Source organism: Leucopleurus acutus (genome assembly GCF_964270905.1).
Source record: "Leucopleurus acutus genome assembly, chromosome: 2".
Taxonomy (NCBI): domain Eukaryota; kingdom Metazoa; phylum Chordata; class Mammalia; order Artiodactyla; family Delphinidae; genus Leucopleurus; species Leucopleurus acutus.
This window is the reverse complement of record NC_139143.1, coordinates 143,214,006-143,236,034: the sequence shown is the minus strand read 5'-3', so window position 1 is coordinate 143,236,034 and position 22,029 is coordinate 143,214,006. Positions and strand designations below refer to the sequence as shown.

At 45.2% G+C, this 22,029-nt stretch overlaps 1 protein-coding gene across 7 annotated transcripts in view; it reads left to right on the top strand.

Moving 5' to 3' along the window:
- FGGY (FGGY carbohydrate kinase domain containing) overlaps nt 1-22,029 on the top strand; it is a 422,532-nt gene that overhangs the window by 111,481 nt on the left and 289,022 nt on the right. The window contains exon 1 of one of the 7 annotated variants that reach the window (XM_082834795.1): nt 14,791-14,939. The exons of the other annotated variants lie outside the window; for them this stretch is intronic. The gene's annotated coding sequence lies outside the window, so the exon portion shown is untranslated. Of the gene's footprint in view, nt 1-14,790; nt 14,940-22,029 lie in introns of those variants that run through there. 7 annotated transcript variants of the gene reach the window in all.

Genomic DNA, 22,029 nt, shown 5'->3' with positions numbered 1-22,029 from the left:
TGAGACATCAAGAGGTCATGAGCTCCTTAGTGACAGAGTGAAAGGGATACAGTCAGTGTATCTGGGACGTAAAATCAGTGGGCCTAAGCGACTGATTATTTGATTGCATTTGTTTGAGGAGAGAAAAGGAGGATGAACAAGTAGAGAGAAAAAGCTGAGCAGGATTTATTTAGCAAATAAAGAAGAAGCCAGCCTTGAAAGGTAACTGAAAGTGCTATGTTATCAACGCCATCGTTCATGCCTATTGATTAAACAGCACAAACAAGCACTTATCTTTTTTCATCTTTAAGAACAAACTGATATTTGTAATTTTATTAGGATCTAGCAAACTTAGCCTGTTTGGAGAAAAAATATAGAAAGGTTTCCATTTATAGTCTGGTGCAATTTTTGCAAAAGATTTATACTTTAGAGTTTTGAGATAAAGTCATGAGGCCAAGGTCAGTTTAAGTGTGGTCCCAGGTCACTTTCCTGATGTTTTTCTCCCTCTAGAAATTCGTTGATCCTTTAGTACAGCGGTCCCCAGCCTTACTGGCACCAGCAACTGGTTTTGTGGAAGACAGTTATTCCACGGACCGGAGGGTGGGGGATGGTTTCGGGACGATTCAAGCACATTAAGTTTATTGTGCACCTTATTTCTATTATTATTGCATTGTAATATATAATGAAATAATTATACAGCTCACCATAATGCTGGCAGGAGGTGGAGCTCAGGCGGCAATGTGAGCGATGGGGAGCGGCTGTAAATACAGATGAAGCTTTGCTCACTCGCCCGCCGCTCCCCTCCTGCTGTGCAGCCTGGTTCCTAACAGGCCACGGACCGATAGTGATCTGTGGCCCAGGGGTTGGGGACCCCGGCTTTAGTTTGTATCCCTTACAGAAATTCATCGGAAAATGGGAAATTATGAAGGTAACTCTATCAAAGCGTGTTTGAATTTTTCTTCTAACATGACTATTTTGACACTTGTTTTTACTAGTTAAGGGAAAATGGAACTTGGAATTGACAGCTCTTAACCTTCCTTATGCTAAAATTGATCTCTTCTGTTGGTGCAGGAGATTCAGCTTTTGAAGGGCCAGGAAGAGGATGGGGTGGGGGGGAAGGAAAGGTTGATTAATAGTGACCTGGCATACCACTCAGTCTTGGACAAAAGCTTTTTTAAAGTCCCAGATCTTCACCTCAAATAGTGCTTCATCCAGGCTCTGCTTACCTCGAAACATCTTATGTCTATTCAGGGTATATAGATCAGGCAGGATTATGAGGAATGAGGTGGTGAGTACACTTAACCTCCATCTTCACATAATCATAGCTGTTCTTTGTTTTCCCTCTTTGGAAACTGCCATTATGAGAAGAGTGAGAAGGTGGGAGAAGGTTCCACTGGTATTCATCCAGTCCCCACTGGAACATGTGTGTCCATTCTGTTTTGTCAGTGTATCAGCCAGAGTCCCTGCAAGAAGCAGGTGGCACACTCCAGTGGGATAATTGGAGAAGAGTGGGCAAGTGTGGGGTAACCACAAGGGATAGTGTGCAAGACCCCTGGGCTACCAAAAGTGGAGCTGGTGCCAAGGGCAAGGGGCGGCTGTGTTACCAGGTCCTGGAGAGCTTGTGTACGGAGAGGCTCAGCAGTGTGACCTTTGGTAGGGAGCCACAGCCAGGCCACACTTCCCTCTTGCCTGCTGATACCCCTCCGTGTCCCCCGCATTGGCCAAACCCAGGCCAGAGGGCAGAGAGCCTTTTGGTGTGATCCACACCGTCAGCATCCTGGGTGAGAAAGCAGGGTGGAGAAGGAGAAGGAGAGTGAATCTGGAGAGGCAGATGGAAGATGTCTAGGACATGGGGGCATTCCTTCTGATTGCTTGCTTCTTGTGGTCAGATATTTGTGGAAGAGTCGGGTGGTGATGGAGGCTGTGCTTTGGAGTCAGAGAGTCTGGCCCAGAATTATATCTGCTCCACCTGCTAACTGAGCGAGTCTCAGCTCTTCAGAGTTCCCCAAGCCCGTGTTTCCTCATCATATAATGGGAGTGAGGTTAATGCTACACCAAAAGGTTTGGGAGAGCCTCAAAAGAGAAAATATTTCAGTGCTGTTGACTGGGACTTGGAAAAGGCTGGAAGAAGCTATAGTAAAATGTGAGCAGTGTATCTTGGTGAAGTTGTTTTTCTATGTAAAACAGATACAACTGTGTTTTGAGCTTATCGTTGCTTTCTTTGTTCATTGTATTTTTCTGTATTTCAGATTCCCTACTGTCAGAAAAAGAAAGACATCCATAAGGGCTATTAATAAATATGTTGGTACTGCCCTTCAAATTATGATTGCTGGCTGGTATCGTGCTCTCTGCCTTACTGAGGTGTGTGAATTAGCAGCCACAGCAGAGCTGGCTTGACTGTGGACAGACCGTCGTATGTCATTTCTTGTGATGTGGCCATAGGCTCAGTTCTAGTGTTCCATCCCCAGGAAGCCTCTGCTGGGCGCCCCCCACCCCCACCCCAGTGCTTCTCCTCTGAGCACCTATAGCCCAAGGCTATTCCCAGCACTTAGCACATTGTGTTGCAATTACTTCCTGTACTAGACTGGGACCTCCTTTAGGTCCATGCTATGTTTTATTCATCTCCATATCACCAGCCTTGTCTCTTATTTGTAAATGCTGCCTCCATTCCTGTTGCTCAGGTTCCCCCACCTCTCTACAGGGAGTCCTCAGCCTCACATACCATAGCTTCTACAATGGAGAACAGCAAATTCCAAAATCCCGGGAAGAATTTTGATTATTTTCATATGGGTCAGGTCCACCCCCTTTATTGAATCAACTATACCCATGGGAGTGGTATGTTATAAAGGTCTCAGCTTTAGTCAAGGAGCTAGTCCCAGGGGAATCTGTTGTGGCCAGTGGGGTGGGGTCTGTACAATCATGTCAGCTCTTATTTAAATCCATTGGTCGCAGTGGAGGAGGATGAATCAGTTAGGAATGCATTCAGCTTCATGACAATACCAAGAAGCTTTTATTTAGATCAGTGGGTTGCAGTGGGGAAGAAACATGGATCAGGAATATATCTGCAAGAGTGCAAACATTGTTTTCTGGAGGGTGAAAGAATCTTAGATATTACAATGGTTTGTGGCTTTCTAAAGCTCGTCCCTACCTAACAATGTAAACAGATATACAGGTATTAAAATTTCATGGGGGCAGGGATAAGGAAAGGAATGTCTAAAAAGTCTCTTTAGTGGGGTTGATGGAGAAAAAAAGGTTGAGAAACACTGAGTTATAATGACAATAATAATACCTAACACTTACAGAGTATTTAACAAGTGCTAGGAACTTTTTTGGATGCCTTATTGTACATTATTAACTCGTTTAACAATGTACCCATTTTACAGCGGTTTAAACAAGTAGACTTGATTTCCTACTCCTGCTCTCCTAAATAAAAGTCCAAAGGGGGTTTGACCATGTCAAAGCCAGTGTGTCTTTAGTTCTGTAGACTTTTCTTTCATGCTAATTACCTCATGGTTGCAAGATAATTGCTGTAGCTCTAGAGGTTACATCTACCTTTAATGCTAGAAGAATGGGGAAGAAATGGAGAAAGCTGTATCTTCTTTTTTCTTTTTCTTCTTCCTCTTCTTCTTCTTCTTCTTCTTTTTTTTTTTTTTAATGAGAAGCGTAAGAACTTTTACACTCTCACTGGACTTCTGCTTAGGTATCATTGGGTGTAATTAGGTTGCATGCCCACTTGTAACTACAAGGGAGACAGGGAAAGGGAGAATAAGATTGTCATGGTTCACTTAGGTCTACATAATCTAATCTGATAGCCAGCTATGACTATTTAAAAATTTTTTTTTACTGAAATATAATTCATATTCCATAATATTTATCATATTAAATGTACATTTTGGTGGTTTCTAATATATTCACAAGATCATGCAGCCATCACTACTATCGAATTCTAGAAGATTTTCATCATCCCCAAAAGAAATCCAATATCCATTAGTAGTCACTCCTCATTACCCCTACCCCCAGCCCCTGGCAACACTAATCTACTTTCTGTCCGTATGGGTTTGTCTGTTCTGGACATTTCATATAAATGGAATTATACAGTCTGTGGCACTTTGTGTCTGGGGTCTTTCAGTTAGCGTAAGTTTTTCAAGGTTCAGTTAAGTTGTAACATGTATCAGTACTTTTTAAAAATCAGTTCCTTTTTATGACTTGTTAATAGTCAACTACTTGGATATACCACATTTGTTTATCCATTCATTTGTTGATGGACATTTAGGTTGTTTCTGCTTTTTAGTTGTTATTATAAATACTGCTGTGAACATTCATATACAGGTTTTTGTGTGAACGTATTTTCAGTTCTCTTGGGCATATTCCTAGGAGTGCAATTACTGGATTGTATGGTAACTGTGTGTTTAACCCTTTGAAGAAATACCAGACTGTCTCCCAAGCAGCTGCAGCATTTTATAGATCCTGATGGAAATGAATCAGTTTCTCCACATTCTCACCAACACTTGTTGTTTTCCATTTGTTGATTCTACCCATCCTAGCAGATGTGAAGTGGTATCTCATTGTGGTTTTGATTTGCATTTACATAACAACTACTGATGTTGAGCATCTTTTCATGTGCTTGCTAGCTATTTGTGTATCTTCTTTGGAGAAATGTCTATTCTGATCTCTTGCCCTTTGTTTCCAAATGGGTTGTCTTTTTAATTGTTGAGTTGTAGCGGCTGTTTTCATTTAAATCAGTTAAAATGAAATAAAATAAAAATTCAGTTTCTCAGTCTCACTGACCACATTTCAGGTGCTCAGTCACCACGTGTGGAAAGTGGCTGCATTATTGTACGGTGCATGCATAGAGCGCCTCCATCACTGCAGTGTAATGGACAGCACCGGCTTAGACCATCAAGACTGGTCAGTTGGAGGTGGGGACATGGCCACTGTAAACAAAATCAGAATTTTCTTATGCTAAGGGAAATGGCTTAAACATTAGAACATTCTTCAGAAGGAGGAAGATGTCCTGGTCCTCAGAGATAGGGATATACATATTTAGTATAAATCTCCTGAAGGTGCATAGAATTTTTCCAAGGGAGGAGCTGGGGCAGGGGGTGAGTGGGAGGCCAGAATTCTAGACCAGGGATTGGCAACCTTTTTCTGTAAAGAGCTAGATAGTAAATATTCCTGCCTTTGCTTCTACATGGTATCTGTCACAACTATTCAGCTTTTTCGTGAAAAAGCATTCGGAGACAATGTGTAAGTGAATGGGCATGACTGTGTTCTAATCAAATTTGGTTTACAAAAACAGGTTGTGGGCTGGATCTGGCCCAAAGGCCATGGTTTGTGAGTAACATTATGTAGAAAGGTATGGAAGTTTATAGAGGCCTACCATGCTGCAATAAAGGGAATGGTAAGATATTTGGCTTTAGAAAATAGGCTTTAGGGATAGTGGTATATAGAGAAGGCTAGGAAGAGAGACAACCAGGCTGTAGGTATCCTCAGTGCATGTCAAAGTTGTTTTGTTTTGTTCTGGCATTTTTGTTTGCTTTTTAAAATATTTTTAGTGACAAGAAACCATCAGAGGTTTTTAAGTTGGAAATTATACAGTTATGTTGGCTTTTTAGACAATCCTCTGGCACCATTGTGAAAAGCAGATTGGAGCAAGGGAAGCTAGAGGCAGAGAAGACCAATTAAGAAGCTGTTGAAGAGCCTGAACAAAAGTAGTAGTATAAACCAAGTCATTCTGTTAATGAGTATACATACGTGTCTCCCTAATCATGTCAGGCTGTTTACAGAATACCCATGACAGTGACACAGGTTAAGCTTTTGTGTCTTGGGTACAAATAAAGATCTGCTAAATATCATGCTAATTGCATCTGTACAGATATTGACAACCAAGCAGATAACTTGTCCCCGCTAACTTCTTCACTGTGGGCTGGGCAAGAAGCAATGTTGATTTAAATGAGGTGTGAGAGTGGGACTTGGACATGCTCTTTTCATGTCCCAGGAGAGTCACCTGGAAAGCCAGAGAATTGGTGCTGAATATTACTCTGAGAACATTGGTGGCCTTTGGAAAGCTGTGAGACGGGAGTCGACTGGGGAGGCTTACTGTGGCCTTGGAAGAGTTATTTCTAATTGGGGAAGTGAGCTCCTTCGCCATGGCTCAGTTCTGAAAGGCCCCTGGAGGGGAAAAGGAAGCCTTGCTGCACTCCTCATTTATGAAGTTGGGTCCAGAGTTGAGCACAATATGGAGGTTTGCCTGGGAGTGTCTGCCATCAGCAAAGATGAATAATCCACGTGGACTTCAAAAATAGCAAATGCAAATTATGTGTCCATGGATTTTTTTTTTTTCAACATAGTAATCCTTCCCTGTGAGTACACAACATATTTTCAAAGCCAATTTTGCAGATTGAGGGAGGAGAACTCTACAATAAATGTTGCTAAGCTGTTGCTAGGTTGGTTTTCCTACTTGTAAGCATATTAGTACAGAATCCTCTGAAGTTTAATTTGGAATGGGATAATGTGTAGTGATTTCTGAGAGTCTTTATTATGTGACCATACTCATCAAGAAAGCATCTTGGCTTGTTCACTAGTTATATCATCACTGATTCCTAAAATTATGAAATATAAATTAAAATATAAGAAACAGCTTTGGGCTCTTCACAAAGCAGAATTATACCTCACCCTAGGAATGAAAATGAAGGAATACCGTCCATGCACAGCTATTTTTCTCTCTGGATGTCCTGACTTCAGATACTGTGAACATCAGAAAAACGTCTCCTGAACCTGATTTTGAGTGGCCAGACCTACGTCCAGTGGGGATTATGAGTAGTTCCAAGGGTGGAGTGGACAGAGGTGATGACATGAAAAGAGACTGCCCCTTTGACCAGGCCTGGTTCATGAAGTCATCTTTCCGAGAGTGGGTGGTGGGTGGGTGTGTACCTGTGCAGGCCCCTGTGGAAGCAGAGGTCCGCTGCCTCTCCAGTAACACTCGAAGGGCAGAGGCTGTGGTTCGCCCTGAATGTCAGTCTTTGATGTTCTACGGAGGTCTGATGAGAGGAGTGAGGGGACCTCATCCATTCTCTGAGTCCAACACCCTTGAACAGAAGGGACAGACTGAGTCCAGGGCATACGGTGTTCACTGAGTTTGTCAAATTATTTTTCAATCTTGTAGGGTTTGGGACTTCCCCAAGTGTATTTGGCCAAGTGTTTGTATACTGGTGTCTATTAAGAGCAGTGCACTCTGTACATGTCTGATTCGTCTACCCTGGAATGATCGAAATACTGTAGTTTGGAGATCTCTGATGTTCAGAAAAGGTCTTCTGAATTTTTAAATGTCCTTTTTGCTCTTTAATGAGACCAACAGAAATGGATGACTCCAGTGATCACAAAGAGGCCCAAATTTGCTCCCAACTTCCTGGCCACCAAGGAGCTTTAGGCATGAGTATTTTCTGGGGTATTTGTGCCAACAGTGCTATTCTAGGGCATGTTTCTGATTGCTTTACATACACCTGCTCAACAAAGCTGTTTTTGAGGGATTTGTCCAGCAGTCATTAACTTTTTCTTTTCTTTCTTTTTTTTTTTTTTTTTTAAATGAAGCTTCTCAAGTCTTTTCTTAGAACAGGGAAATCTCTTTGTGACAAAGAATAAATAAACACTAGCTAGTTAGATGAACTAGTTCCTTCAACAACAACAAAGTGCAGAGAGGGGAAAAAGAGAGAGGGAGGAGAAACTATAATGAAAAAGACTTAGGAAACATATGGACCACTCCTGATATATGGTTCTTATTTGAACCTTCACTCAAAAAACAACTGTTAAAAGAAGAAAGTAAAATGGTAGGAGAAGTAGGAACACAGAATGGACATCTGGTGATATTAAGGAATTATTTGATATTATTTGATATTATTATGATACTACTGCAATTACTTTTAAAAAGATATCTCACATTTTATAGATGCATGCTTAAATATTTGCAGAAAAATAATACAAAGTCTGGAATCCTCTTAAAATGAACTGGAGTGAGGTACTGATGAAACAGGATGGCCATGAGTTGAAATTACCTGAAGCTGGGTGATAGGTACATGAGAGTTCACTAACTATGCTTTCTAATTTTGAACATGTTTATAATTTAACATACTAAAAAGTTTTAAAAACTTAACAGTTTGGAATCTCTGAAAGTCTTGGGTTCCTAAGGGAACTTCTTTTGGTTCCCTTTGCTTCTGTTCCCACCTCCCTAAACCCCAATGGAGGGATATTTTCCCCTTTAGTTGTGGCTGTTTCCCTCTGTCTCTTTCTCCCTCCCTCCCTTCTTCCCTCCATCCCTATTTCCTGTCTGCCTGTTTTTCTGTCTCCTCCCTTCCTGTCTGTCTTTTCTGTTTTCCTGTCTATCTTCTTTTCTTGCTTTTCTTTCCTTTCCTGACCTTCACTGGGGCTGGGACAAGAAGACACATGTTTCGTATCAAGTTGCAAATATACTTGGGACATATTATCATGGCAATACAGAGGCCAGGCACTTTCTGGAGACTCAGATGAAAGAGGCAGGCTGCCAGTGCCTGCCTGACCTCTAAGTGGTCTTACTGGGCTGAGGACAAAACTTGACTAGGCTACCCTCCCCCCACATCAGTCACTGTAACTGGTTTGTAAAACTATTTGCCATGATGAGAAGGATTGGGGTCAAAGTTAACTTCTTATCATTAGTGTGGATTTTCAAAGGAGACGTTGGGACCCCAGTCTTACGTTGTCACTGTCTGTGACTTGGAAGGAGTTCCTGGCTTTGAGGTTTTGCTATGAGATTGGTCTGATTTTGGTCCGTGTCTGAGCAGACAGAGAGATTAGATTATTGACCCCCACACTAGCCTCAGAAAGTAAGTCATGATGGCAAGAATCACCTGCAGAGATTTTTAATTTTTTAAAAAAACCTTTTAGTAAAGATAGTTGGGCAACCTGCTGGGAATTCTGATACAGTAGATCTGAGTGGAAACAGGAGCTCAAATCTGTAATTTTGTTAGCTTCCCGTGATTCTTATGATCATTCGGTTGGGGATCTTCTAGATTCAGGGTTTTTTTTTTTTTTTTTTTTTGATAGATTGGAGGGATTCCAGCTGCTCAAGGAGCTGATCGAGATTGTATTTTCATATAGTTCTGCTTTATTACAACGGATGTGGCGAGTTTTCCATTGGTGTTATTGTTTTTAATTGTTTTCATTTAAGATGACCTGTTTCTGAGCAAGGCTTTGCATCTAGTAGTTATTACCATAAGCATAAGGTAAATTAATGGTGAATACAGAAAGGAAAGTCAGGAAAAAGAAAGATAACTAACACTTATCGAGTGCCTGGTATTGTAGTCGAGTTGACTCATCATTTATGTTTTCTCCTTTAATTTTTGCCAGAGCCCTGGAGAGCAGTTATTACTACTCGGTTTTGCATTTGATGAGATTAAAGTTCAGAGAAGTTCAGTATTTTACCTGAAGTCACACAGTGAACCCATGACTGAAGGAGTATTTGAACCCAGATTTGTTTGTCTTTTGTGCCACGCAGCCTTTCTGAACTCTGCCGCCCATTTCCCAGTCCTTTCTTGGCCCCAGAGGACTGTGTAACAGGAGGGGAAATCTGTTTAGAGGTCAGGAAACCCTACCAATGGGGCAGGCTGCCAGAGCTTCCTTTGCTGGGCTGTACCAGAGTGTTTGTTTTTCTTGGTCCAGTACTGGGTAAAGGTCCCACTGATAGCTTTGTCACTGCTCAGAACACCAGGTGTCATCACTGGGAACTGTTTGGCAAAGGAACATGACAGCTGAGGGACAGAAGCCTCTTCTAGGTGGTTTGCCCATATCTGAATTTGTGTGTGTGTGTGTGGTACCTTGTCACAGGCCTGAGATGTGGGAGTTTTGTGAGCACCATCCAGCATCTTGGCTTTCTCTGACAGTGTGAAGGTCAGAATGTCAGATGGAAAGAAAAAATTCCCCCAGTGGATTCCAGGCACTCCCTGTCACTCAGCTAGTGTATTGCACACTGGTCTTCCTTCCTGTGGCCTGTTTTCCAGGTCACTTTCCTCAGAGGAGATCCTCCTAAAAATGTAGGTCTGATTATGCTCCTCACTTGTGAAATCCCTTCAGTGACTCCCCATTGCTTGAGCCCCTCAGCATAGCAATGAAGACCCTTCCTGGGCTGGCTCTGTCCCTCCAACTGCATTTCCTACTCCTCCCTGCATCAGAAACAGCCCGAGTCCTTGCACTTACAGCTGTGCAGCCTATTCTAGACACAGAGGGGAAAAGAACCCCAGGAAAATGGATAGAATTTAGTTCTAACTTGCATGGTGCCTGGCAGTATTTGACTTTTCCATGTGATTGTGGCCTGTCTCTCCCACTGTACTGGAAGCTCCCTGAGGGCAGGGCCTTTAACTTGTCTCCTATTGTATCATCACACGGGGAACAATGCCCAGTACATAGGAGGTGCTCACAGGATGGAACAGATGAATGGTAGTCACTGTGCAGTGCTGTTCAAGGTCAAAGGAAGGCTGGCTTATTGGCTGGAGTGTTCAGGGAGGGCTTCACAATACACCCGTTGTGAAGGAGTTTGGCTTTGAGGAATCAGCAGAACTGGTTGTGGCTTTAGTCTTAAGAGAATCAGAATTTTTTGTAGGGCTCTTGATGTATTAGAAGGAAGATGGGTTTTAGAACCAAAGAGATCTAGGTTCAAATTTGGACTCTTTCACTTAACCAGTTTTGTGACTTTAAGATCTCTGAGTTTCAGTTTCTTCACCCATAAAATGAGATTGATATTACTTTCTTTATTCTGAGGAATTAAAGTGTTATCATATATAAAGCATGCAGCATAATGTCGAGCATGTATTAGGCTCTCAATCAGTGGTACAGATACAGTGTGACTAAATGTCTGGGAAACGGGGATTATTTAGAGGAGGTAGTTAAATTTGATAAAAATGGCACAATTGTTAAACTGGCACAGAAGAATCAGAGTTAGATTTCACAATTTTGTGGCTATTTTCATGTTCTTTGGAGATTTCTCTCACATTTCTATTCATTTTTTTTAACTTTGAAGAATTGGGGGAGGGGTGTGTGCCTCCAGCCTACCCACCTGATACATAGATTCCCTCTGCCCTAGCACTAGGGACCTGTTTGAAGGGAAGGCTCTTCTGGCAGGGGGGGATCATGATGACAAGAAGAGGGGGATGGGAATCAGCTGTTTTTCTGAGGTGGAAAAATTGGAGCTACTCTTCCCATGAGAAACAACATACACCTGACTTTCCTTCTGCTGTGTGTGTGTGTGCGCGCACACACACGCATGTACACTTCTCTATAGACCTTGGTGTGAGAGTTTTCACTGAGGTCATGATCCTGACCTCTACCTAATTCTTCCCCTCGTCTTATGCCATCCCTCCTTTCCTCACTTTGTTCACACACATCTGCTTTTCTTGGGCTCCTAGAAGATGCCAAGTTCTTTTCTGCCTCGGGTTCTTTGAGTCTGCCAGTCCCTTTGACTGAAATTCTTCTCCTCTGGCTCTTTTCATTTTTCAGAAGATCAGCAGGGCCCTTCTCCTGCAGTAGTATTGGAGCAAAATAATGGAATTGGTTTTTCAGTGTTTATTTTACGTCATACCAAGGAATAATATTTTAAGAGTGTTTGCAATTCTTAATTTTTTTTAAACAGTGACATTTAATATATTTCAAATACAAAAATGTAGGCACATGGTAGGAAGCCTTCCTCTGGGCTCTACTGCTGGTCCTACTCTTGGTGTCAGTTCCCGCTCCCCTGGGCTCCCTGTAAAGCTGCTGTCTCTTCAGGGAGGACGATTAACATCACGCTCCGCACCCTCACCCTCACCCTCACCCTCACCCTCACCCTACTTGAGCCTTCAGAGCCACAGCCTCCGGGCAGTTCTTCTGCCTTCGTCTGTTGCAGGTGGTTTTGTCCCTGTCCCTACGAATCCGGTAGGTGGCCCTGCTGGGGACCCAATTCCTCCCCCTCCCCAGTGGGAGATGGGTGGGGGCAGAGGGGTTACCAGAGCGGAGTGGCAAAGAGGGGCCAGGAGTGCTTGTCATTAGGGTATCCAGGAGGGGAAGGAGGGAACAGTTGGACGGGAAGAGTCAAGAAGGACAAAGTTGCTGATGAACGTCTGAAATCACAGTATCATGCCAACAAAAACAGCAGTAATTCAGGACTCAAAAACACAGCACAATATGCTTTAATACCAAAACGTGGTGGTGTATTCACAATTCTCACCTTAGAAGTTATCTCCTCAGGGAGACCCCCTCGACAGGGACTCTTCTACCTTCCACATTGAAGTCCCCATCGCACTTACTACTCTCTGGAAATACATTGTTTCCCCTTTTGTATTGTTTAGTCATCTAAATATATTGTTTAGTCGTTGAAATCCCCCAAATGTAATCTAAGCTCTATGAAGGCAGGACCCCTGCCTGCTTGCTCCCCAGTGCCTAGACCTGTGTCTAGAACGTACATAGTCAGTTCCAATCAATATGTGCTGAATGAGTGGACGGGAACAGTTTTGGCAATCCAGGTTGCTTTGGGTGAGCTGAACACTGAGGAAAGGGGTGTAGTTGCCTACAGTTCTCTAAGCAAGGTCAGGCAATGCTGATACAGGCTTGGTTATTATCATTACAATTATTATTTTGTTTCAAAAACTTTGAGGATGCCAGGCATGTTGTGGAATTGAGGGAAGTAAAAATCTTGCAACAGATGGTACCACCTGCAAAAGAGAATAAGTCTAATTTTCTACCCCACCCTCCGTTCCCTATCACAGATATGAATAAACACACACCAAATTGTTTTTAATGCTCCCTTTGGAGGGAGGGCACGTTTAGTATTCTGAGTCAGGCTAGGAGAGTCTGTAGCCACAGGACAGCTGGGAACTCAGGTCCATGGAGGGCGCCCGGGATGGAGGTGAGGAGGAGGCGCCTCCTTGTCTGGTGACAGCAGCTGGGGCCTTCTCTGCTTCCCTCCCCACAGAAATCCAGTTGGAACCAGCGCATGCTGGGATCCTGCCTGCCAGACAGAAACAGATGGCCTCAGGCCGCCGCCGATCTGGTGGCACCAACTGCATAGCTGCTGCTTTACTCACGGTCAAGGGAGACGGAGATGGAGATGGTGGAGGTGAGGGCCGGTCACCTTGCATTCCCTCAGCAGCTGAAGTGACTCACTTTGCCGTGGCTGAAGTTACAGGTCAGGTTCTGTGGGCTGTAAGAATTCTGTCTGCTCACGCCAATGAGAAGCAGACTTGGCTAGGAATATTTGTAAACCTGTATATCTTCAATCAAAGTGTTTGAAAAAGATACTTTATTTTTTCCCCTTCATCCTTCACCTGCCACAGAAAGGCCTTGTTGGAGTTAGCTTAGCAGTCATTTGTTAAGTGCACTGCGCCCCCCCCCCATGCAGCTTTGAGGAGGACAGCAAAGAGGGGGTCAAAGAAGCTTCCCTCAAGCAGCCGCATAGCACAGGGAGATCAGCTTGGTGCTTTGTGACCACCTAGAGGGGTGGGATAGGGAGGGTGGGAGGGAGGGAGTCGCAAGAGGGAAGAGATATGGGAACATATGTATATGTATAACTGATTCACTTTGTTATAAAGCAGAAACTAACACACCATTGTAAAGCAATTTTACTCCAATAAAGATGTTAAAAAACAAAAAAGAGAAGCTTCTCTCACATCCCTGAGGATGTATGAGCAACTCGGAAAGGCAGAGGGGGAGATGTAAGTAACATTGCATGAGGAGTTAGATGGTTTACTTTCTGGGGCCAGGATCATCACCCACTAGAGGCGGGACCCTTGGCAGGTCCCTTAACCGCCATGGCCTCCTGCTGTCTCATCTCCCATACGGGAAGGTAGGACTGGATTGGGAACATCGGATAGATTAGCTCTCATGCCTGTTCTTATCGATTGGAAATTGCTGTCTGGAGCAGTGTGTGGGATGACTGGTAAGTCAGTCTCAGCTAAGCGACAAAGAAATATCCACTCTTGATGTTCTCCAAGTGTATGGACCCAGGGATAGTGGCTCAGAGGCCAGATATTACCTGACTTGATGGTAATTTCTGCCCCTGTTATTTTATGATTCCATGTGTCCTACAGGGATCATGTAACATTTTCCAGTTTTAATCATTGCCTGAGACTTTATTAATGAAGGTGAGGAACATACACACAATCTGACTTTTATTGAGAGTTTGAGATTCTGTCATTTGACCCTCCTCTTTTTTTTTTTTTTTTTTTTTTTCCCGGTACGCGGGCCTCTCACTGCCGTGGCCTCTCCCGTTGTGGAGCACAGGCTCTGGACGCGCAGGCTCAGCGGCCATGGCTCACGGGCCCAGCCGCTCCGCGGCATGTGGGATCTTCCCGGACCGGGACACGAACCCGTGTCCCCTGCATCGGCAGGCGGACTCTCAGCCACTGCGCCACCAGAGAAGCCCCTTGACCCTCCTCTTTTTGGAGAGAGAAACTATTAAAATGACTTGCCCAAAGTCATTCAGCTAATAAGTGATAGAACTGGAATTCAAACTCAGATCTGCCTGCCTTCAGAACCCAAGTACTCAACCACCACTCTGCACCACTCCCCAGTTGGAGATTGTCATTAAATGTCCATGGGAATGGCACTGGATGTTAAGGACACAGAGATCAGAAGGGTGCTCGAGAGATTTGTTAACTGCTATCTGCCCATCTCTTTTGAGCTTACAAAGCACTTTCGAAATATTGTGAACATATACTGAGTGCTAAAGACCCATACAGAATTTTTTTTTACCTGGATTATTTCATTTAAACTTTCAAAGCTATTACTGCTTTTTTTCAGGGGCGATAACTGAGGCTCAGAGAGTTAGGCAACTTGCCCCCGTGGCTGGGACTAGAGCTGAGGACTGTGTACCTCTGGAGTCTCTGATGGCACCTGTTAGTGCTGGCGAGTACCGAGTGGACCACTTGGCAACATTAGAGGTGCTTTTGAGTATGAAAGGTGGGGTGAGTATCCCCCTCGCTTAGGTCTCTTCTGTCCTCTAGAACTTGGGGAAAATATTGCCCTTACTTCCCAGTGTGAGCAGGGAAGGTTCCCGGCTGCTCTTCCTGGGCCCTGTCCCCTGGCTGGGGCCGAGGGAGCTCCTCTGGTCCAGTGCTCAGCCAGCGTGTGAGTGGCTGGTCACCACGTGACTGACCTCATGCAGCGGGAAACTTTCTTCCCCTTCGTGAGAACTGAAAACATTAGGGCTTTCCTGGTGGCGCAGTGGTTGAGAGTCCGCCTGCCGATGCAGGGGACACGGGTTCGTGCCCTGGTCTGGAAAGATCCCACATGCCACGGAGCAGCTGGGCCCGTGAGCCATGGCCGCTGAGCCTGCGCGTCCGCAACGGGAGAGGCCACAACAATGAGAGGGCCGCGTACTGCTAAAAAACAAAACAAAAACAAAAACAAAAACTGAAAACATTAGACCATCAGATGTATGACTGCACTGAATGCAAGAGATTAAAAAGAGGTGACCTGCCAAATAGGTGACCTGGAGTAGACCTTTAGAAAAGTGAATCTCCTGCTGGCCCTGCTAAATTTAATTTCAGTAATTCTGTTTTTGTTTTTTAAAAAACTATCTTAGAAACTTAAAGGTTAAAGAATAATAAATACACATACCTAAGTATATATAGAGAGATTTAAAATGTGTGTGAAAATAGGGCTCTTCAGAGGGTAAGTGGAATAGTACTTTTCTACTTCAGTAGTCTCTCCTCTTGATTTTTTTGCTTGGGGAACTTTCTGTCTTTCCAGTCAACTCAGTTCATTTGGTGCTGTTGCTTTCCTTTTATGAAAACGATTAATTCTGGGGATTCAATCAAAATAGACTTGAAAATACAACCCTCAAATTGCAAATACCAGGGAATCTGGAATTTGCCTTTTCTGGGCTGAAGTTGTTTGTGGGTAGGTTTGCTGCCTCGCCTCTGCCTCTACCCAACAAGAAGAAGTCTCACTCTTTTCCAGGCCCCCCCTCCCAGTTCGTTTCCAGCAGACATGCATAGGCACCCATGCACACCCACGTGTGCCTGCATGCTCACACACGTTTTTGACTTTGTGCTAATAGGTAAAAAAGGCCAGCATCAGCAAGGCTGGGCCGCAGGCCTGTCTGGTTTAAATCTAAGCTGCCTGGGAGATCTGGGGTAATAAGTGAGTGACAACAGGTGCAGATTTTGTTACACCCTCCTGAGCTCAGCCCTTAGTTCTTTCTTTGATTCTTTTCACCCAACACCCTTGCCTTAGTTGTGTCCGATAAATTTTATAGCTGTTTGATCCTGTTTCAGAGCGAAAGGGAGATTTTTCTCTCCACTTGGCTAAATGGTGCCTAAGTCAAAACCCCACTTCCTGCCCCCTCCTCACTTCTTAAGAAGTAGTGGTAAGGAACAACCGCCAGCCAGAAGCTGCTGCTGGGTCCGGTGTCTGCAGTCTTGCACGTGAAGAGCTAATTTTCGGGTCCTGTTTTAGAAGAGCCAAGAATTAACTTGCAGAGAATTAACCATTTGGGGAGAAAATAATTACTGGGCTTCTTCTGCCCTGTGATAACTGGAGCCACCGGCGGATCCTTCCTAGTGGTGTCAACGCCCACTTCTATTTAAAACAAAGTATTGCTCTAGGGGCCTTGAAAGTACTATCTGGATGTGCTCTGTGGCACATTTTTGTGTGAGCCACACTGAATGTTGGCGTTACAAGGGGATTTGTTTCATATCTTTTTGGTGCAAAGTCCCAGGGCAGTGAGACATTTTCTTTTTTAAATTTTTATTTTATATTGGAGTATAGTTGATTTAACAATGTTGTGTTAGTTTCAGGTGTACATCAAAGTGATTCAGATATACATGTATCTATTCTTTTTCAAATTCTTTTCCCAATTAGGTTGTTACATAATATTGGGCCGAGTTCCCTGTGCTATACAGTAGGACCTTGTTGATTATCCATTTTAAGTATAGCAGTGTGTACATGTCAGTCCCAAACGTGTATGGCTTCTGCAGGTGTCAGATGTGTTCATGGGCCCTGCATGCAAACTTGTGGTGGGACCCCATCAGGGTTCCTTCAGAAACAGGCTGTGGTCTGAGAAGAGCATTGTTTCTGATACGGTCCAGTGTCCTCTAGAAATTCTGAACCTTGCCCAGCTGCTCTGTTCCCCAGTGTGTGGATTTTTTTTAAAATATACTAGCCCACAATACGTTTGGAAAGGAGATGGTGGACTCTTCCATTGGTTATTGGAGGGGACCTGAATACAGCAGGTCAGATGCCTCAGTCTGATCAGAGTACAACAAAATGTCACGTGGTCGCATGATGTAAATACCCACTGTCCGCTGCCAACTTCACAATCTGGATGTCTGTCCTGCATTCTCTCCTGATCTCCAGACTGCACAACGAGCTCATCATTAGGTATCTCTACTTGCTGGCTCACAGGCACCTCAGGCTCCACTCCTTTTCCCTGAAATAATTTTGCTTTTCTTTCAGTGTTTCCTGTCATAGGGAAGGTGCTATCAGTATTACCCAAACCAAAACCCTTGATATCATACCTCCCATATCCATTACTGTTCACTAAATGAGGGGCAAACACTATTATATTGCCCCTTAACTACCTCTGGGATCCGTTTTCCTCCTGACTGGGCTCCTTGGCTCCCGCCGTCCTTCCTGCCTTCCCCCCAACTTCTATCCCACCTCACCTTCTCACTCCTCACCTCCCTCCCCGAAACCGGTGGTCCGTCCACCTCTAGTCTTATCTTTGAACGTGGATCTATTACTTCTCCATTTGAAACCCTTCGGCAGCATCCCATGCCTGCAGTTTTCAAGTCTTACCTCCCTAGTGCGGAGTTCAGGCCTGCTGTGATCTCGCTATTCCCTGATGTTCCCAGCTCACCCTCTGCCACTCTCCTGGTGGAAGGGATCAAAAAACCTGGATCCCTTCATTCTCTTTCAACTCTTTGTATTGTTGCACATGCTATTTCCTCTGCTAGCAATGCGCTTTCCTTAACTGGCTTAATCAACTTCTGTACTTTTGTGTTATTAGGTTATAGTCCTATTTGTGGCTTATATAAGACGGCATCTTTCTTTCTTACATGGTAGTCTAGAGATGGATGCTTTCCGTGAGATCCTCCAGGAACCCAGGTGGCTTTGAACCATCCTTACGTGATGCTCTTGTACGCATGATCCGAGGTGGCTTTCAGCCTCGGTCTCCTTCCAGGCAGCAGGATGAAAGATGGATGAAGAAGAAACATACGTTTCCCTTTAGGGGCACATTCTAGAAGCTGTACATATCTCTCCTTCCCAATCTTTCCTGCCTCCTGGCTGTCTGGTACTCTACTTCTGTGGTAGTAGAAGTAGTAGCAGCAGCAGCGACAGTAATGGTGGTGGTGGTAGCAATAGACCTCTAGCAGAAGTCGTAATAATAGTAGCAGGGGCAATAATAGTAGTAGGAGTAGAAACAGTATCATTTCCCATTCAGAGTTTCAGAAGAAATTGAAGGGTTAAGTGGCCTTGGTCACAAAGTCACACAGCTAATGCATAGACAGCCACATCAGCATTCGAACCCAGAGCCCTCTTACTCCAGAGCCCACCACCAGCTTTCGGTCCAATCACACTGAGTGACAGTTGTTTCTTTACATGATTATCTCTCCCGCTAGAATCTGAACTCCTTGAGAAAAAGGACTTTTCCGTCCTTTTGTCTTTTGTAGAGCTTTGTCTTTGTAGAGCTTAGCATAAGGCTTGGCATATAGTCAGTAATCAGAAAGTACTTTAGACATATAAGTCAGGTTTCTTAACCTTGGCACTCTTGATGTCTTGGGCCAGATGATTTTCTGTTGCAGGGCTGTCCTGTGGGGTGCTATAGGATGTTTAGCACCATCCTTGGCATCTACACACTAAACGCCAGTCGTACATCTCTCTACCTCCCTGTCAGGGAGACCAAAAACGTCCCCAGGCATTGCCAGCTGTCCCCTGGGAGGCCAAATTCCCCTGGTTAAGAACCACTGATTTAAATCAAGTGATGGCCAAGGAGCCTTGAATACTGCTCACATCCAGAAAGGACGTCTTCAGGATTGGTAAGGCTGCTGCGTCTCTCAAAGATGATGATGTGTTTTCCAGGCCTCTGTGTGTCTGGTGTACAGAGAGGAGGCTTGCTACACTCAGAGGCAGATTTACTAGATTTACTAGAGGTCACAAACTTGAGTGCCTGCAGAGGCAGTACACACGTAAGACACTGGCAGGCATGAGGTAAGACAGGTGAGGAGGGACCCAGGAAGCTGGGGAGAGCACCCCCAGCCTGAAGACATTCACAGTTCATGTACTTTGAAGTCTCTGCATCAGCCAAACAAAGTATGCCTTTGGGCCCATTTAGGTCTCCCGGCAGCCATTTGTGACTCCTAATTTACAGTGTACCTAGGATAAACCCTGGTGCAGGTGCTGCGCAGGTAAAGACGAGGCGCTCAGAGTCCAGCCGCAGAGGTGGACAGAAAATGAATAGTGAAAGAATGAGAGTAGCTAAGATGTATTGAGAGCTCCACCAAGCTCTGTTCTGTGTTCTTTACAAATGACAGCAGCCCAGTGTGAGGTAGGGGGTATTATTGCCCCTGTAATAGTTAAGGTGCAAAGGCTAGTTAAGATGCAAAGAGGTTGAGTAACTTGCCCAAGGTTATGAAGCCAGTAGCTGGCTGGTGATGAAATGTAATGTGCTGTGGCCAATGGTGGAAGAGCACAGCAGCCCCCTTCTAGATCTCATCCTTCCACTCTTGCCCCCTTCCTGTCCATCCTCCACACATCAGCCTAAGTGGTCTCACAGGGTCACTGAGATCAGGTCCCTCGCAGTCTCCCAGTTGCTCACGCAGTAACGTCCCTGCTCCGAGGAGGCCCCGTGCCATCAGGTCTGCGCTCAGCTCCGCTTGCTCAGCTGCACAGGCCCCAGGCCCTTACGGTCACTCTCCCCTCTGCCCAAGTCTCTCCTTCTTCTGAAGGACTGTTGTCATTCCTCTGGCCTCAGCTCCAGGGTCCTCTCCTCAGAGGCCCACGCTGCCAACCCTGTCCAAAGGCAGCCTTCTGCGTCACTCTCCTCCTTGTCATTCTGCTGGTCTCCTCCCTGGCACGCGTGTTTGCCTGGCTGACTCCCCCACTGGGATGTGAGGTCCAAGAATGCCAGGACCTGTCCTGTTCCCTGTCTCATGCCATTGGTGACACATGGCCAGCACAAAGTAGACACACGATAAAGACATGTCTGTTGACTGAACGAGGCAACAGGTGGGAGGAGGCTAACTTCACGGTGCAGAATCAGAGAGATTGAGACCCACCCGACGTCATATAGGTTAACGATGGCACAGTCGAGATTTGAGCTGATCGTGACAGCGCCTTGGTTGAAACCCGTCATTGCCTCCCCATATTTCTCCGGTTAGCGTCCCTGGCACTTGGCATGGGCCACAAACCTTGATGTCTGGCCTTGCATCGCCTCCAGCCCCATGGCCCCCGGTTCTCTGCACACCCTCCCTTCCTGCTGTAGCCACGCTGACTTTGCTGCCGCCTAGTCAGTCCACGTTCTGGCCGGTCCAGCCCTTTTCACATTCTCTTCCCTCAGCTCTCATTATCCTTCAAGTTTCATCTTAAACACTCCTTCCCCAGGAATCTGTACCCAAGCCCCCGGACCAGATTAGATGCCTCTCAAGTACGCTCCATTGCATTGATCACCACTGTCGCTACATAGTCATTTTTGTGATTCACTGTCTGATTCTGATTCTGGCTCTTCTGCCCAGGTCCCCAGGAAGGGCACCCGGTTCATCTCACTCATCTCTGTGTACGCAGGGTCGCTTCCTGGGCCTGTTAGGTGGCAGGTGCTGCGTAAACATTTGTCCAGGGACTGAGTGAGTGAATCACTGAGTGTCAGTGAGTGAATGAAGAGCACCTGAATCTGCTGTACCCACCTCCCTTCTCTGGGAAATCTCCCTGATAAGATTCCACAGCCTGGCGGGCGCTTGCCCTTCACAGATGTCTGTCTGTATCTGGTAACCAGAGAGGTCGAGCTACAGGGGTAAGGAGCCCTGTATTTGTCTTGTCCCAGCGCAGGAACGGGAAGAGCTTTGGCTCTGACTGTTATAATGAGGACTAAAATTAGCCCTTCGGGGGTGATCTTTGTTTACCACTGCCTGAGGTCACTGTTCTTGGAGAAAGGTCAAGAGAACCGGACAGGAGGTGGGTGTTTACAAGTTCTGGCCCGACTAGCCCACGATACCACGCCTCAGACCCTCGTTTCCCTGACCCCTCATTAATTAGATCTGAAGAGGTGACTTCAGACATGGATTTTGTCTTTGAAGAAGGATCCAGAGCCCAGGATAGCGTCCTGAAGGCTTTGTTCTCCTCCTCCCCTCCACGCTCAGTCAGTCTCTCACCAGGTCCTTGTGATTCCAGCTCCTCAGAAGCTTCTCTTCTTCCTCGGGGAATGGGCAGGGGCATGGGGGGGGGTGGTCAGAGTTCTGCTGTCGCCTGAGGAGCCCTGTGTTTTAATTTGCATTACGTGTGATGGTATCTGCCACGACCTCCAGGTTGGGCGTTCTTCAGGGTTGGTGGTGGGAAACCAGGTCTGTACAGAGATGCAATCAGAAGGGAAAAGTGTGGGGCAGATAAAACCGCTTTTGCCCTCAGAACAACTATCCCCACCCACCCACCCCGTAGTGGAGCTCTCTCTGCAGGCCAGGCACTAGCTAAGCATACAGTCTGCACCACCCTGGACTGGCCCGTTCTCAGTCATGGTAAGATCCAGACATGGCTCACTAGCTCATCTCCAGGACTTCTGTACCTATTCAAGCCTAAGGACAGCACATCAACTCTTGCTTTTTTAGCTAATAACACTATTTGAGACCTAGAACTTCACTGGTTTCTCATCCCACTGACACAGCTGCCTCGTGTGTACACATCTCGCTGTATCATTGGTTTCTCATCCCACCGACACAGCTGCCTCGTGTGTACACATCTCGCTGTATACACATTCCTAGGGACTTGGAAAATGGTGGGCACTGATATTTGTTGAAGAGGATCTGGAAGAGAAATCGCAGTTGCTAATATTAGTAATTTTGG